Raw genomic sequence first — 16,604 nt, 5'->3', positions numbered from 1 at the left:
TGATTAAGTGCTTACATTGGGCAAATCTAGGTCACATAGCTCTGAGCAGCCTTGGCTGAATGCTCATATTTTACCATTTACTGAATTTCAACCAACATGAAACTGATATTTTTTAAGATAAATTTAGAAGTCATGTTGCATTTTTGTTTCATGGTTGTAATTGGGCTTTTCTCTATGATCTTGCATCTGTGTTTTTTATGCATCACTACAATTTTCATATTGACCATTATCACTCGCTTTTTACTGAGTGCTTTGCAGCGAGGTGTACGATTCAAGGGGGCATCGCAGCTTCGCCGAACTGAATTAAACACTGAACTGAAGGCCAAGGTGGAAGGAACCTTGGATGACCACATGGGCGGTGGGGCAGGGGGGGTGAGGACAGTACCGGGAAGGGGGGGGGAGCAAATTTTGTGATTCCATGTTCATTCAGTTCATCCAAGGGCGTAGATTTGGTTTTGGAATTGGTGGGGACGGATGATTCAACCACCGAACTCGTCCCTGTTTCTTATTTTTTTCCTTTTTGTCTTTGCTTCTTGATTAAAAGAAAGGAGAAATATACTTGCCTACATATGCTATTCTACGTGCTTTTTTAAAATTACAATTCATAGTTTTATATGTGAATTATATAATGTTAAATTACTATTAAACAAATGACTGACTAAGTATTTTAGACTTTAGTTTACTTCAGCCATATTCCATATAAAAAGTGAGACGTGTCAATTCAGATTCTTTGTCATATATTCACTAATGAATCAATTTACATCAGCAGCCTAACAATTGTCATGATAATAAATACTAGTTAATTTATAGTACCAAATCATCAGTCAGTCACCTGTGACCTCGCCTCTTCACCTCTGTCCGAGCTACAACATGGCAGAGCGGCCTCTGTCACCTGATAAATAACAGTGAGTCATTCCAAATACATGCAGTCACACATGTGCTTCAAATACAGTCATGAACCACCAGGTCATCATCCAATTTCACCTGTGATCTTGTATCACCATTACTCTCTGAGCTTTGTGTTGGTTCTTCTGTCACCTGACAAATAGGACATACATGACAATAAGAATAAAATGTGGAGCTGCTTCAGTGTTTCTGTCAATTTGTGCAGATCTTGACTCATCAGTAATGTTTGTAGGGTGAGTGCATTTTTAAAACAATTTGTGCAAACTGCACTACAAGGTGGAATATTTGCAAAATCTTGACTATTCATGACTATGACCTATGAGTATGTCAGTGCCATTAGGATGATATTTCTGTGTCACCACCATTTAACATTAGACATATAATTCTAACAGCCTCTGTAAACTAATATCCTGGCTGCTCGAGGCTCCGTTTTCTCTGACAGTTTCAATCAAAATTAGAAATGCTACTCTGAGACTGAGAGAACTAATAGTGCTGCCTGTTGTGCAGTTAGTTTCCAAAACACGTTATTCGTGGTTACATACAATTTTAGACTGATGTGGGCCAAAGCCTAGCATAGCCTGTGACGTTATTATGACGGACACATTTTATGAGTGAACTTGATTTTAAGTGACTTACAGGTTTCTTTGAAAAATACTTTCTTATATCCAGGTTCTTCCTTTTTGCTGCAATCCTCCTCTCCTCTTTGAAGGTCCTCGCAGCGCAGGCTTGCCGCTGCTAAAACTAAACAGGCACAGCCAATCACATTGGCCATATTTGTCACATGACGTAGGACTCCAGTGGAGAACGTAATTTCTGCACCGCTGGGTGAATGAGACGTTGACAGATCGTTTTTTTTCTTACTATCGGGTTTGTTTTTCTTTACTCGAAGAGGTCAAATTATTGGTGGGGACAATTCAATAATCGCTGGATATTGGTGGGGACATGTCCCTTCTGTCCATGCCAAATCTACGCCCTTGAGTTCAACACAACTGTATTATCATTGTTATCGTTATTATTGTGTTATTTGATTTGATTTATTTGTTTTTACCACTGTTTATCTGTAACTTCCTCCCTTTGCAACGTGTCGCTGTTTGCAATTGCTACAATTTTTCTTGACAGAACTTTCCAGAAATGTAATTATTATTTAATATTATTTAATTTAAAAAAAAATTTTTTTTTTAAAAACCCTCAAAGACTAACAGTGTATATTCAATAATCCCCATTTAAAATAGCCAGGTTAACTTTAAAATGTATATATTTTATATTTATTTTTTATTTATTCTTATTAATTAATTTATTTGTGTGTGTACTTTTTTATAATCCTTTGCTGCTTAGGTTATTTGATAACATTCGCCAACAACGCATTTTTGTGCACTTGAATACAATAAAGGAATAAAGGAATCCAGTGAAGGAGAAGAAGTTTCTCTGTGAGCTGCAGTGCGCAGGGTCACTTTTAGAAGGAGAGGCTTTTCCGGTCGGTCTCGCTCTCCCTCTGTCCAGGCTCAGGGGGCGTCCTTCTCAGGGGAAACTGTTGCGCTGTTTCCATTCGCTGAAACCATAGGTGTGTCGGGGTGTGCGCTTTCTCTCTGCCAGCTGTCAGTCATGAGGTCACTTCCTGCGGGCGTGAGCACCATGGCTCTGCTTTGTATGGACGTGCTGGGGGATTTTTGACAGCGGCAGGACTGCGAGGGGAGCCAGCGAGGACGCGGTCGGTGTCTGGGGGACGTTTTCGCTCCTTCATTGCTCCTTTTCTCGCTGTTGCATTGAACGCTTCCCAGCCCACCGAGATATTTCCGAAGATATGGCGCCGACGTTTTGCGCTATCTGCTGTAAGGTATATACATATATATGTATGTCTTCATGTGGCCTTTTATTCATAAGTCCTCTTTGCAGCAGCTGACATTGACTGTGAGGGAATGCTGTGTAGCGCAAACTGCAGACTAGTGCGTGTCTCCCACTTTGACACTCTACCCAACTGTTATATGCACATTATTAGTTTGCAGTCACAGGGAGGTGGGGGGGGTTACTAATTTCCTCCAGGATTATTGTTATTGTATGGAGGGGAGGAGGGGGAGGTAAGCTGTGGGTTTTTTTTAGCCTGCACGCCTGCGCAGGGAGAACAGCGCTTGCTCATCAATAGGCATCATCTCCCTGTGATGTAAGCTATTCATTTAGTTCAACACAACGGCCTGTTTATTGTCCTGTTTGCACGGCCCATTTCTAAGATAGCGGTTGAAGAAGCAGAGATTGCTCCGGCTGTCAGAGCAGTCCTTTATAAAGGCCTCTGGTCAGGTCTGGTCATCGCAGTGATGGGAAGAGTAATGCCAAAGGGTTAATGCTGTGTTCAATACTCAGCACAATGAAAGGTAAACATCTGCATATAATGTAAATATTGTTTTCATAGAGTCAATCAAGAGGTTTTGTTTCAGAGGTGGGATCACTGCTTGTGCAGTCAGGATCGTGTGCCATTTTATTACATACACAAAATAACTGTGACGGTCAGGTGTGACAAGGATCATGGTTGGATGAGTAACAGTGATCTTACGGAGGCCTCACTTGCAGACTTGATGTGCAGCCAAGAAATATTAAGGGTTTTTTTTTATTGCCCACTAGCGGCGTTTAGTACCTTTATAGCACAACGGTGGAGGGAATAAATGAGTGAAGCAGTGGTTAGTGTGTGGCTGCAGGTGCTGTGTAACTCCTAAAGTAACACTGAGTTAGAGTTTTTCTGCCTTTCTCCTTCTCATTTATGTGTCTGAACATGGACAATACATTAAAAATCAGAAGTTGGTCGCTGTTCTGCAAATTATTTGTTAGATGATCTGTTTTTTTAGTGAAGGAAATGGACCAACTGGCACTTTTCATTTCTGAAAAACACTATTTTATGTTGATTGAAATCCCAGCAGTTGTTAGATTGAAAAACGGACAGGCATCCATCCACTCGTGGTTGAGTGGCATGTGTCAGTTCTACACATGAGCCACTTTTGACCAGCGGATACCGCCGCTGCCATGATAAAATCGGCCTGTTAGCATGTGATTTATTGTTAGTGGCATAAATTCTGTAGCGTAAAAAAACTCGTAAATTTCATATCACTGTTGTTAACATGGCTACGGTTAGTCAAGCCATCACAGTCCAATAGAAATACCAACAGATACACAGTTTAGGAGGAAGGGATGCTCACTGTAGAATCAGCATATATTACTGCCATCCCACTTTTACTCCCGCTGTGGCATACCAGGTTTAGGACACTTTTAAAGCACCCCCATTCCTGTGGTGCACTAAGGATAAATGTCCTTGTCTGAGATTAATAATAATGTATGTTGTTGTTGTGTTGTGACTAATTACAGTTTTCTCTTTTGTAACCGTGGCAACAGTCCACTCTTCTATGCATTTTGGGGCCGCCTGAGACACCGCACTGAATCGTGACTGATGCGCGATGCTTTAAGATTTGTTTATGATAGAAATACACATGGTTTAAAGTGAGAATCCAACCTCAGAATCTTTTGTAAGGGCTGGGAAAAAAAATCACATCTGAAATTTTGGATCTTTGCTGAGGATGAACCGAAGACAGATCCTCTGTTCTGAAATCCACTTGTAACTGCACTGTGAGACGTGAAGTTCTTTGCATACCAGACTTGTAGCTGTGTGCTAAATCTATGCATTGATGTGCCATTTACCTCAGGGACAAAGGTCGTATCATTCTGGTGTGTATCGCTAAAATTCCATTTGTATCTCGGGCACTGCCTATGGGTGGGAGCTAATTGATTGACTAAAAGTGTTTCAAAAGATCATATCAAATACTGCTAGCCAAACCTTGATCAAATAATAAAAGCAAATCCCTTTGCTAAAAGTACAAAATATAAGTGAGTGAGTACCGTGTATCAGGGATGTATGTGTTTTTCCCCTTTAATTTTGTGTCCACTTGACAAACACTAACATGTAATTTTTTGTGGCTTTGATCTGGTATGGTGCTAGTGATCTATTTTCACTGCTGTAACAATAATGGACCAAATATAGAAGGCGTAACCTCAGTTTTTATGGTGATAAAAAAGACATTAAACAGCATAAAAGTTTATGAAGTCTCCTGCTCAGACTTCTTTATGTCAGTCTTGGAGAACTTGTGCGTCAGTTGTTTTTTCCATCGTTACTTTTTGTCTGGCTGAGCTGTTGCACCCTGTTTGTCTCAGGCAACCTGAGACCTGCAATCTGCTTCTGCCTGGCTGCATTCACAGCTTGTAGAGACAGAGAAAACAACAGAGGGAGATTCAACGTTTTCTCCTCAAACAGGACTTTCAGGTTCAGAAGTTTATCATTTGTATCTCTTTGTGGACATAAAAGAGACATGTCGAAACGCCACATAGCTCCTTTGGCCTGTTTTTCAAGTTCCTGCACCATCAAAAATAAATACAAAAGTAAATATAGTGTGCATTTATGAAGTGCAGGGAAACACTGCACTTTGGCTGGTTCTAATCACTTATATGGTCTGTTTGTTTGGCATCTTTCGTCCTCTCGTAGTCAGGGTTGACCTTCCTCTGAGCCAGGTCTGTTCCCCTTGAGCCTTCTTTATTGTAAAGCCTTTCTGGGTTGAATAGGATTGGGGCCCTCCTGCCAGATTTACAGTAAGGAGCTCTGGACAGGAGATCGTCCTTGCTAATAGTCAAGGAAAGATGCCGTATGTAAGCTGAATTTGTAAGTTGACAGGACAAGAGGATTTGACTGATTCCCTGAACAATATCTTTGTTTGTTTCCAGTCTTCCTATGTTAGTGTCACATTTGCACACGTCTGTATTCTTATAGACAGACAGATTGCTGGAAGGTGTTCTCTTTCTTGCCAACTATCTTGTCTCATTTTGACAAGTTCCACTCCCACTGCAGCTGCCTCAATAGGAGGCACAAGATATGCAGAAATCCTTATCAATCATCTGTCACTGACCATATCTACTCTCCCATTGGAATTGCGTTGCTAACAACAAAATGTTTTTTTACTTTTTTGGTTGAACTACTTTTGCTTGTTTTGGTATGACAGAGGTGTTTGACACATTTATGGGACCTCGCAGAGCTTTTTAACATGACAGATGACCAAAGGTAAATGCAGTGCAGAGTGGTTTTAGATGAAGGTTGCTGCTTGCTACTACTGCTACCAAAGAAACAACTTATCCACAAATATGTCAGCTGTGTAGCAGATCAAAATTAACTCTTTGTCCTCGCGCTGCGCACATCTTCTTTAGGATTAGCTAATTACAGCTCCTGCTTAAGGGTTGCCCATAAGAAAAGCTGAAAGAGCTTTATGTTTTTTGTTGGACTACAGTAGCAAATCAGTGTTGATCTGTCACTAGGACTGTGTTCTGCATGCCTCCCCACAAAACACGTAGGCTGGTTTGGCAGCCAGAAAGGGGAACTCAGGACTCCAGTGTCAAGCTGGAAAATGAAATGAGATACACAGCTGCCTGAGAAATACTCCCAGCTTCACCTTAGATTTAACGTGTACTCAAGTACTCATCACTGTATTGTTTTTTTTAAGCAACCACTTTACTACCTTTATGTACTCCAATAGACATTTTTTTTTGCCTGTGGAATTTTACAACTGTGGTAGCAGTATGTGGGTCTCAGGTTTATGTAATCCACAGGCTTAAGAGTTTCCATGCACAAAGATACCACTTCCACTTAGCTACAGGTGGTGTTATAGGTGCAGCAATGCACCAGCAAAGAAAGATGTCTGCCTGCTCGTAAATTTGACCTAAATAATGCAGGAATTCAGCTTTGCAAGAACCTTGAAGGACGTGCATTCACTGGGTTTGTTAAGACTTGGTGGAAAAACTGTAATAATCAACTTTTCTTTGTTTACCAGAAAACTCTTTGATTAAAGTCGACTAAAGCTGTTATGTTGACAAATGGTACCATTCAATCTCTAGACAACCTGCAACTAACTCTAAGAGGCTTTGAATATCAAATGTTCTACTGTACTGCTAATGCATGTAACCTATTGATCTGCCACCCTACAGATCAGCTCCTCTTTTATAGGTCAGGCAACGGATTATTCATTCAGGGATTCCTACTGATTCATGAAACATGCCATTGTCAGCCTAGAAGGAACCAGTCACACCACCAAAGAAACGTTTAGTGATAGTACAAAGGTAAATAATTGTTATATCTATTAGCAGGTGAGAGCTGACCCAAAGCAGGCCACCAAAATATCATCAGCTGGATTCTGTTATTGTAGTAGGTTGGGGTCAGGGATTCTGGTTTATACTTTAATTTGTCATCCATCTCTACAATGAAAAACAAGCCTTCGGGTTGAACTTTAGTGACATACAGTTTAAAATTAGCATCAAAAAATTCTTGACCCCACCCCCCTTAAAAAAACCCAGATTTATTCGATTGAGTTAAGCTTCATGTTTTTCTCCTGATTTCCCTCGATTACGCTGTTGGGGCGATCAGGGGAAAGCTATGACAGTAGACTATGCAGTCACTGTCATACACAAAAGTTTTACTGTTATTAGCTGGAGGTTTTTCAGACTCCTACATTCAAAGCAGAGCTCAGTCACTGTTATATTTTATGTGCAGTCTGTCAAATAATCTTAAGCACAGGTTTAAAGTTTAAAAATGTTTAAATGCAGGTTTTTTGTCTGTAGAAATACTTTGTGTGACAGTGTTGCTGAAGTGCACACACATAGACACGTGCACTAATGGGAACCCTAAAACCACAGAACGCTCGGTGACGGGGGAGGGCCGTGCTTGCTGATGGTCTGTTATTAGTGGAGATCCCACTTTTGGTCATTTTTATTGCTGTTTAATTGAAAAAAAAAATCGCAGCTAAAAAGTTATGCAGAATTGACATTTTTACCTTAAAATATTATGAGCCACTGTGAAAATGTTGACACTTTTGCTTGTCATGGGCATTAATAGATTGATCAGCTGTGATAGCATTGTACATCTCGGCCATCCAGCATAGTCACCGATCCACAATTACTTTCTGACACCTGGAAAGGATCCTGGAAGGCAGCAAATCAGCAACAACAGTGTAGATCACAAACTCAAAAGAGTAAATCTTACAGGGAATACACATGACGCAGTAAGGAGCTGTGTGATATTCTCAGCCTAGTTTAATAAATACAAGTCGTCCCTGGTGTCTCTTCACCCCCCCAGCTTAGCATTTGTCAAGTGATAAACGCCGCTGGAAAAGATTGCATTATACTGTGGAGAAGATTTGTAATACTGGCCTGTCTGATCCTTGTGACTGATTTGGAAATAGGTACAAAGTGGCAGCCAGCAGTCAGACTTTGGCAAAGAAAGGAAATGTTGCTCAAGGACAACCACGGCATTGTTTGTTATTGATCATCTTAACAGCTGGAAACAGCAGTAGCTGTCTTTTAACCATTGATCCAGCTGTTAATGCATTTAACTCACTGGAATACGGGAGTCATAGCTGTGCCTACACTGCAGGTCAGGGCTGTAGCACAGCTGTGTCATTGCCAGAGATGGGCAGTAACGCGTAATCTGATTACTTTTTTCAAGTAACGAGTAAAGTAAGGGATTACTATTGCAAAAACGGTAATTAGATTACCGTTACTTTCCCGTAGGAACGCTGCGTTACTGCGTTACTAAAACCGTGATTTTTTGCGAGAATGTCTCATGACAGTGACGTAAGCGAGTGCGCCGTTAGTGACAACAGCTGTGTGCAGATCAACAATGGATCACATATCGATTGTGGGAGAGAGTATGAGCGTGCAGCGTTTAAAGCGTGGAAGTACTGACCTTACTTTGAGTTTGATTCCATAAAAAGTGACAAAAACATTAGCGTCCATCGTGCGTGGGAAGAAAACTTCTTTTTACAGCGAAAAAAACCCCTAAACTTCCAAGCAAGCACCGAGTGCGCAACGACGTAATGGGAAACTCACAGAGAAACTCGCGGATTCTTCAACTGACCGCGGCACACCTGCACCAGGGTAAACCTCCGCCTACCGCAGTCCTGCTTTACAGGTGAAAATAGAGCAACAGGACCGCTGAGTCTTTGACTTTATTTATTTTCTGCTGTGTTTTACTTGCATCTATTTGAAAGAGTGAGTGTAAACACAAAAAATATTTTATTTTATGTGCTGGAATGTGCAGAAAATAGGTTTAAATGTTAAACTAATTTATTCAAGTCAGAGAATGTTGCATATAATTAAATTTTTGCTTGATGCATAAAGTTAAAAGATTAAAACTGATAAAACAAGTTAAAAAGAGACTTTTCCATTTGATTACATTTTGTATGATGGATTATGTAGAAAAAGTAGAATTGGGCTGAAAGATCTATCGCTTTATCACCTCTTCAGGTTGTAAATCGTGTTTTTAAAAAGTAACTAAGTAACTAAGTAATTAATTACTTTTGAAAATAAGTAATCAGTAAAGTAACGGGATTACTTTTTTGGGGAAGTAATCAGTAATTAGTTACTGATTACTTTTTTCAAGTAACTTGACCAACACTGGTCATTGCTCAATATAACCTCACTGTTACTGTCATTTAAGAATAATAAAGCATGACAATAAATACTTTATGTCATATTTTGGGAAATTCTTCAAATTTGATAATAGTATTTAGATGTATTCCTCTGAGCCAAAGATGTCCCATGAGATCAGTTTATTGCAAATCACATGCTTGCAAAGTTGACTCCCTGATAAATTCATAATGCTTCAAGATTTGATCTTATTGGTTTGGCATTTCTAGTTTTAACTAGGGATGGGTATCGTTTAGGTTTTATCCGATACCAGTACCAAACCGGTACTTTTGAAACGGTGCCGGTGCTTAAACGGTGCTCGAACCGGTGCTTAAAGAATGGAGAACACAAAATTGGTCCAAAAACCTCTCATGTTCAGCTGTTTTTTTGTAAAAAGATAACAATGTTAGCCTTTTCTGCAGCTATAGGGGATTTATGGCATCACTCTTGGCTGGAAGCAGTGCTTAAACAATGGAAAAAACACAAACTTTGTCCAAAAACCTCTCATGTTTAACTGTTTTCCACTTTTTCTTTGGTCATTTTAGCCTTTTTGGCCAGGGTGAAGGGAGTATCTGCCATCAAACAAGAAGACAGCCGCATGTAACTACGAGGTGTTTGCTAGTTCACCTTACATGCATTAATGTAATAACGTGGTTAGCCTACTCAACGTAAATTACACACGAACAACATTAAGCTACTCACGCAGAGAAGAACGGCTGCTGCTGCCATCATCATCCGTCATCATTTCTGCTACACTGGCAGGGCTAGGGGCCAGGACTCTCTCTTCGGGTTTTTGGGGGATGTTGCTAACTCCGGGTCCGATAACAGGCAACCCACCCGCAGTAGATGTGCTCGGTGTGAGGTCTCGCAGCAAGCTATCAAATACGGTGCATTTCTCGCTTTTAACAAAATGCTATACGTCGCCGGGTGCTTCATTAGATTCGAGGAGTTACCTCCTTTGCACAGTATCACCTTAAAGCACCTGTTGCAGGCTGCTGAGTTTGCATCTTTTGCTGTGAAGTACAGCCAGACTTTGACCACTTTGCCTTGGGCATTTTTAATCTGTAGCTCTGCTCTAAAAGAACGTACGTACCTGGGCCCGCCTACTACACTTGCAAAGGTAAAATGATTGGCTAGAATCCAAAGTGTATGACATTTCAGGGGAAATAAAGCACCGAAATGTGCGCTGCTTTTCGGTCTGGTTACTACCGTTTATGTCAGAACCGGTGCGATACCAGTACCCATCCCTAGTTTTAACAGGTTACCGTACACAATAAAATGTATCAAAATGTAAACATAGCAAACACTTAAGCCTTATCAGAAGCAAAACACACAAAGGTACTGGTAGTAAAAGCTACCTTTGGCCAAAACTCCCATTATTCACATATCATAAAGTTTAGAGGACAGCTCCATTGTATATGTACCTGTCTCTTTAGAAGGAATAAACATGGTTAGTAGTTGATTGCCCCGCAAATCTAAAATTTCATTCTTTTCCATGTTCTTGTTTGAACGCTACCAAACACATGCATGCAGGCACGTTTACTGCCACGTAGTGGTGCAATATTAACAGCCAGGGTCAAGGGTCAGGTCAACATAGACCTTTGAGGTAACCTGATACAATGCCACACCGCAGCTTTGTGCCCATAGAGTCTCTTCAGATCGTAAGGGCTTGTCTCATTTTAGTGTGCAGTGGCATTTGATTATTATTCTGACACTAAACATGTTGTCACCGCAGAGGTCGGAGTCCAGAAGAGTTTGTGTAACTTGATGTTTTATTTCTCAACTCTGTGCAGCCGTGAGCTCGCAAGCTGACAGCCAAGGCAACATCTTGAGTAACCCTCCCGTCCTGTCTATTTACAAAAGAGTGAGAAACATCTCAGTGGATTTGTTATCTGCCCATAAACATGTCTGACAAACAGGTAAAGTAATGGACTATTTTACCCACCTTCTGCTGTTGACTTATTTTCAAGTGAACTTCTGCTTTCATTCAAACATTCAAATAGGCGCTTTGAATAAGAAGCTAATGTGTCCCGTGATTCTGCTGACTGGTTTTTCTGTTATATAAAAATCAATGGACACAATGGACAGGTTGGAGAAATGTGCCCCAGAACAGGTAAAATTTGTGCAATGCACTTGGTCACTATCAAAATTATTAAACTTTATATAATTAGATCAGACACTGGTATTGATCTTCAGGACTAAAAATAGCAGACAAAATTTGCTTTAGCTGAGTATTTAACTGTCAGTTACCTAATAATAGGACAGCTTTGTTAGCTGTCATGTGGCTCATCTGTCACAGGGAACAGCTAAAGTCCAATGTCAATCACTTCCACGACCTGTACTTTGGTCAATCACCATAACGATAAGAGGGTGCCGGCCTGCATATCAGCTCCAAGCGATAAGGGTTCACTCGAGTGTTTACACTGCAGGCATGGTTGAGACTAAGATCGTGGTGAACTCTTTAAACAAAGGGGCAGGGGTACGGGGCAGCCCCATCAGCCCATTTTCTTCCTCTATGACCACCATTAGCTCGTAGACTCCTCCTTACAGGCATGACAGCTTTCAGGCCGTGAGATAGATGGGTTAAGCATTAAACCTGTGGACTACTCTTTAATACACACACACATACATACATACATGCATGTACACTGAAATGCACACACTCTGATCATACAAACTGTTAGAGCTGGATGTTAAACTGCTGTCTGGAAATCTGCATGGAAGACTTCAAGTTTTGCTGATGAGGAAGGTAGGGGCTCTGTCATGTTTTATTTGTTGTTTTTCTGTTTTCATATACTTCTACTTTCATATCCATATTTTATATATAACAGCTAGTCTGAATTTTTTTAAAACATTTTTGTTCTACCACTGTATGTGAGCAGTTTGGCGGTTTCTTCCATTTACAATCGCAGGCTTTTGTTGTTCTGGTCTTTCAAAGAACTACATATTTTTTTCTTCACCCCTTAGTGAGACAAGTCCATACACACCTCCTGATGTCTTGGATTATTGCCCGTTTAATTCGTGTTTTCTTGGCATCGTGCTCTAATGTGGGATTTGTAAAGCTTCAAGCTTCATTGAGTGTCTCTCAGCCAGGTAGCTAGTCATGGAGGCTGGATGCTTACATTTACTGTGGCCACGTTACTCGTGCTTGTTTGTGTATATAATGTTTGTGGGATTAGATGACGTGATCCCCCTGAGTGATGGGTGTCACTAATGAGGCTCCAAGGTCATTGGTAGTTTTCCTGCAGATTTCAGAGAGCTGTGCACACCTGCTTCAGCAAGAAAGTGGTCTGCACGCCTCAGTGACGTTCAGAGCGTCAAATACTTTAGCCAAAGCTTATTAGCAGTTTTCATGGCCTGTCTGTCTAACGTGGCCCTTTGCTGCCTTGTGGGGGTTGGGTGATACTGCTGAGCAGAAAGCCATCAGACAGTATGGATTATTTATGCTTCGCCCGCACATCCAGCTGTGTGATCACAGTTTGCAAATACACTTACACACAACCCTTGTTTTTCTTTCTTTTGTAGCAAATCACAATGGCTTTGATTGATTTTTATATCAGCTTGACACTTCTGATTTCAAAGCATGTGTTGTGTGTCATAATTGCCATGGCATTGCTATAGCAACCTGGGAGGTTGGCAGCCTTTTTTTTTTCTTTTTCAGCGTAACCCCCTCTTGTCTGCTTTAGGCCCTAATTCCAACCCCAGTGCATGCACACGCACAGACGCGCTCACACACACAAAAATACTTATGACCTTGTGTGCAGAGTGCCCTCAGTAGGCTTGGCTGAGTGAGCACAAGAGAGAGGTCCTGACCTACGAGACAAAGGTATTCTGTTACCATAGGGACCGTTGTTTTCCTTTTTTCCATGCCTCATATGCTCACTCTGTCTCACACACTGCTGATACAGACCCACAAGTGTAGTTTAACAGACATTCCTCTCCACCCTCCGTGTGTGTGTCTGTTTTTCTCTGAGTCCACCAGAGCTGTGCAGTCTGATGCTAATCAGCGCTCTCTGTGTTTACATTCTTATGCATGTTGGTGGCAACATGAGGTTTAGTGTGGTCCATTACATCTAAGCTACTGGCTGAGAGGTCACGAGTTCAGTAAAGGGCTCCTTTTTTCTATGTTATTTAAATACAAAGCCACGCATGCTCTGGGCATGATGACACAAAACCCTGCCATTTAGTCCACTGCAGACTGATCAATATCTGCACTGTGGAAGAAGCTGCAAGTAGTGACCTTTTTACAAGTGGGATTTTTATCTTGTCACTCAATTACTCGATTACACAAAAGCTTGTCTAGATCTTAGTCGAGCTGTGGTCAAGAGGATTCTTTATTGTTTCCCCTTAAGGAGGAATTACAATAAGACGATGCTGAGTGGGAAAAAAAATAGTTTATGAAACAGGATATCCTCGGAAGGAAGACTTGAGGGTCAGGAGTGAGAAGCTGAATGCTAAATAGGTTTACTTTGTGCTAATAAAGCTAACACTGCCTCCATTCAGATAAAAGTAGAAGACCGAGTAGCTTAGTAAAGTTTCCTGCTGAGATGCCAGGCCTCTTTTCATGTTTGGAAGTGCTTTGAAAGAGTGGGAATTTACGGGGTCTTTACTATCCGATTGGGTTTAGTTCCTCTAGACTGAATCTTGAATCTTGAAATATTTTCCCTATAACTGTTGTTATGTGGTTTTTCCTGTTGAACATGACAGAAGTCTGAGCTCGTTGTGGTTATCTTGGTGTTCTTGTTTTTACATTTTGTCTTTTTTTTTGGTTTCGTTTATGTTACTCCTCTGCTTTTGATCTGTTTTGCCTCAGGCTTGTTGCTCACCAACCCTGGAGCCAGTAGGGACTGTCCTTGGGTTTTTCCATTCAGTTCATACTACTTCAAGGCTTAAAATGTCAGTAAAAGGGGGATGACTTCTGTTATTACCAACAGTGGCTATATATATATATATATATATATATATATTATATATATTATGATAATATATACTGTGAGCTCTCTGCCCTTTACCAATCCAGCCACGGGCCCATCCATCTGGCCCATCAAGACTCACTCTCATTTCATCAGTCCATAAAACCTTAGAAAAACCAGTCTTGAGATATTTCTTGGCCCAGTCTTGACGTTTCAGCTTGTGTGTCTTGTTCAGTGGTGGTCGTCTTTCAGCCTTTCTTACCTTGGCCATGTCTCTGAGTATTGCACACCTTGTGCTTTTGGGCACTCCAGTGATGTTGCAGCTCTGAAATATGGCCAAACTGGTGGCAAGTGGCATCTTGGCAGCTGCACGCTTGACTTTTCTCAGTTCATGGGCAGTTATTTTGCGCCTTGGTTTTTCCACACGCTTCTTGCGACCCTGTTGACTATTTTGAATGAAACGCTTGATTGTTCGATGATCACGCTTCAGAGCTTTGCAATTTTGAGACTGCTGCATCCCTCTGCAAGATATCTCACTATTTTTGACTTTTCTGAGCCTGTCAAGTCCTTCTTTTGACCCATTTTGCCAAAGGAAAGGACGTTGCCTAATAATTATGCACACCTGATATAGGGTGTTGATGTCATTAGACCACACCCCTTCTCATTACAGAGATGCACATCACCTAATATGCTTAATTGGTAGTAGGCTTTCGAGCCTATACAGCTTGGAGTAAGACAACATGCATGAAGAGGATGATGTGGACAAAATACTCATTTGCCTAATAATTCTGCACTCCCTGTAGAGTATAATAAGTTAGTAAGATAGGAACTGTGGTACTACATGAGGAAGTCAGGAGTGGCAGAGGAGTATGTGAGGGTGGTGTGGGAAATCTATCAGGACAACAAGACCGTGACGATGTGTGTGGTAGAAGTGGCAAAAGGGTTCAAGATGGGGTGTGGATTGACTCTGAGCCCACTCTTGATTGCATGGTGATGTACAAGCTGACAGATGAGGTCAGGAGTCTGTGTGGATTGCAACATTTGCAGGCAACATTGTGATGTGTAATGAGAGTAAGGAGCACATTGAAGAACGTTTGAAGAGGTGGAGGTGGAGAGAGGACAGGAGGAATGAAAGTCAGTAGGAGCAAGCCAGGCTATGTGTGTGTGAGTAAGAGGGAGACAGGTGGAAAAGTAAAAATGCAAGGAGGTAGATGCGTTTAAACAGGGTGAAAACTGGGTGGAGTAGGTGGAGATGAGTGTCAGGGGCAATTGGTGATGGGGAGATGGCAGCAAGGCTTAAAGGGAAGTTTGGTAGTGAGGCCTGTTATAATGTATGGTTTGGAGACAGAGGCACTGACAAAAAGGAGGTGGCAGAGTTAAGATGCTCAGAATTTTATTGGGAGTGACCAGGATGGGCCTTAAGTCCTTAAGGCGGGCAACTCATCGGGAGTGGTTTGCAGAAGCTTGGAACTTGGAAGTTAGAGGCAAGGCTGAAATGGTTTGGACTTGCACAGAGGAAGGATGGTGGATATATAAATCAAAGATAACGATGGAGCTGCCAGGCAAGAGTACAAGAGAGAAGTTTCATGGATGTAATGAAAGAGAACTCGCAGAGGGTTGGTGTGACAGAAGAGGATGCTGGGCATAGAGTAAGATGCAGAGAAAGAGTGTGGCGCAGTGAGATATGTACCTGCCTTGAGTACCAGAAGGGCCAGGTTCGAATCCTGCTCAGTAAGATGCAGACAGATGATTCGCTGTAGCAACCCCTACCGGAAGCACCAGATAGAAGAAAAGAGCAAGATCATATGTATAACCAGTTTTTTTTTTTTTTTATGTCTGCCTCACTGAAGACAAAATGGTATGCAAATGATCTCTGTAGTCAGTGTGGGTATGTAGTCCCTCTCTCTTCTCAATATAACCACCAGTACTTAACAAACTAAAGGACAAGTTCAAGTTAAACTCTAGGCAGTCAAGTGTTAAGGCGAGGATTGGCTGAGTACATCCAGCAGCTGCTGTCTTGTGGTCATATCCTCACCCTTATCTCACTGTCACCATCTTCTTCCCCTTGTTTCATGTCCTTAGCATGGCCTGATGGAATGAACTTACTAAAGATTGACCCACTTTACAAAGTTGAATTATGCGATTGGGGGTCCATTCCCAATACCATTCTTACGCTAAGCCTAAGAAGCAACTGTGTAGCTCCTCCCAGCATCCACTGTGCAATTCAGCAAAGTTTCATCCATCTATACGCCATAGAGGTGGGAATCACCATACATCCCACGATACGATATTATCACAATACTTAAC

General features: G+C 41.4%; 1 protein-coding gene across 5 annotated transcripts in view; it reads left to right on the top strand.

Annotated features, from left to right (window-relative positions):
- Positions 1-2,359: 2,359 nt before the first annotated feature.
- pparab (peroxisome proliferator-activated receptor alpha b) overlaps positions 2,360-16,604 on the top strand; it is a 46,977-nt gene continuing 32,732 nt past the window's right edge. The window contains exon 1 of one of the 5 annotated variants that reach the window (XM_014335325.2): positions 2,360-2,735. The gene's annotated coding sequence lies outside the window, so the exon portion shown is untranslated. Of the gene's footprint in view, positions 2,741-2,961; positions 3,273-10,569; positions 12,134-16,604 lie in introns of those variants that run through there. The other 4 variants (XM_005927826.3, XM_014335327.2, XM_014335326.2 and 1 more) reach the window with 4 other exon arrangements.

This window comes from Haplochromis burtoni, unplaced genomic scaffold, assembly GCF_018398535.1.
Source record: "Haplochromis burtoni strain Fernald_Lab_line unplaced genomic scaffold, NCSU_Asbu1 Contig_104, whole genome shotgun sequence".
Lineage (NCBI taxonomy): Eukaryota > Metazoa > Chordata > Actinopteri > Cichliformes > Cichlidae > Haplochromis > Haplochromis burtoni.
The sequence above is the reverse complement of the archived record's forward strand: the minus strand, read 5'-3'. Positions and strand labels throughout refer to the sequence as shown.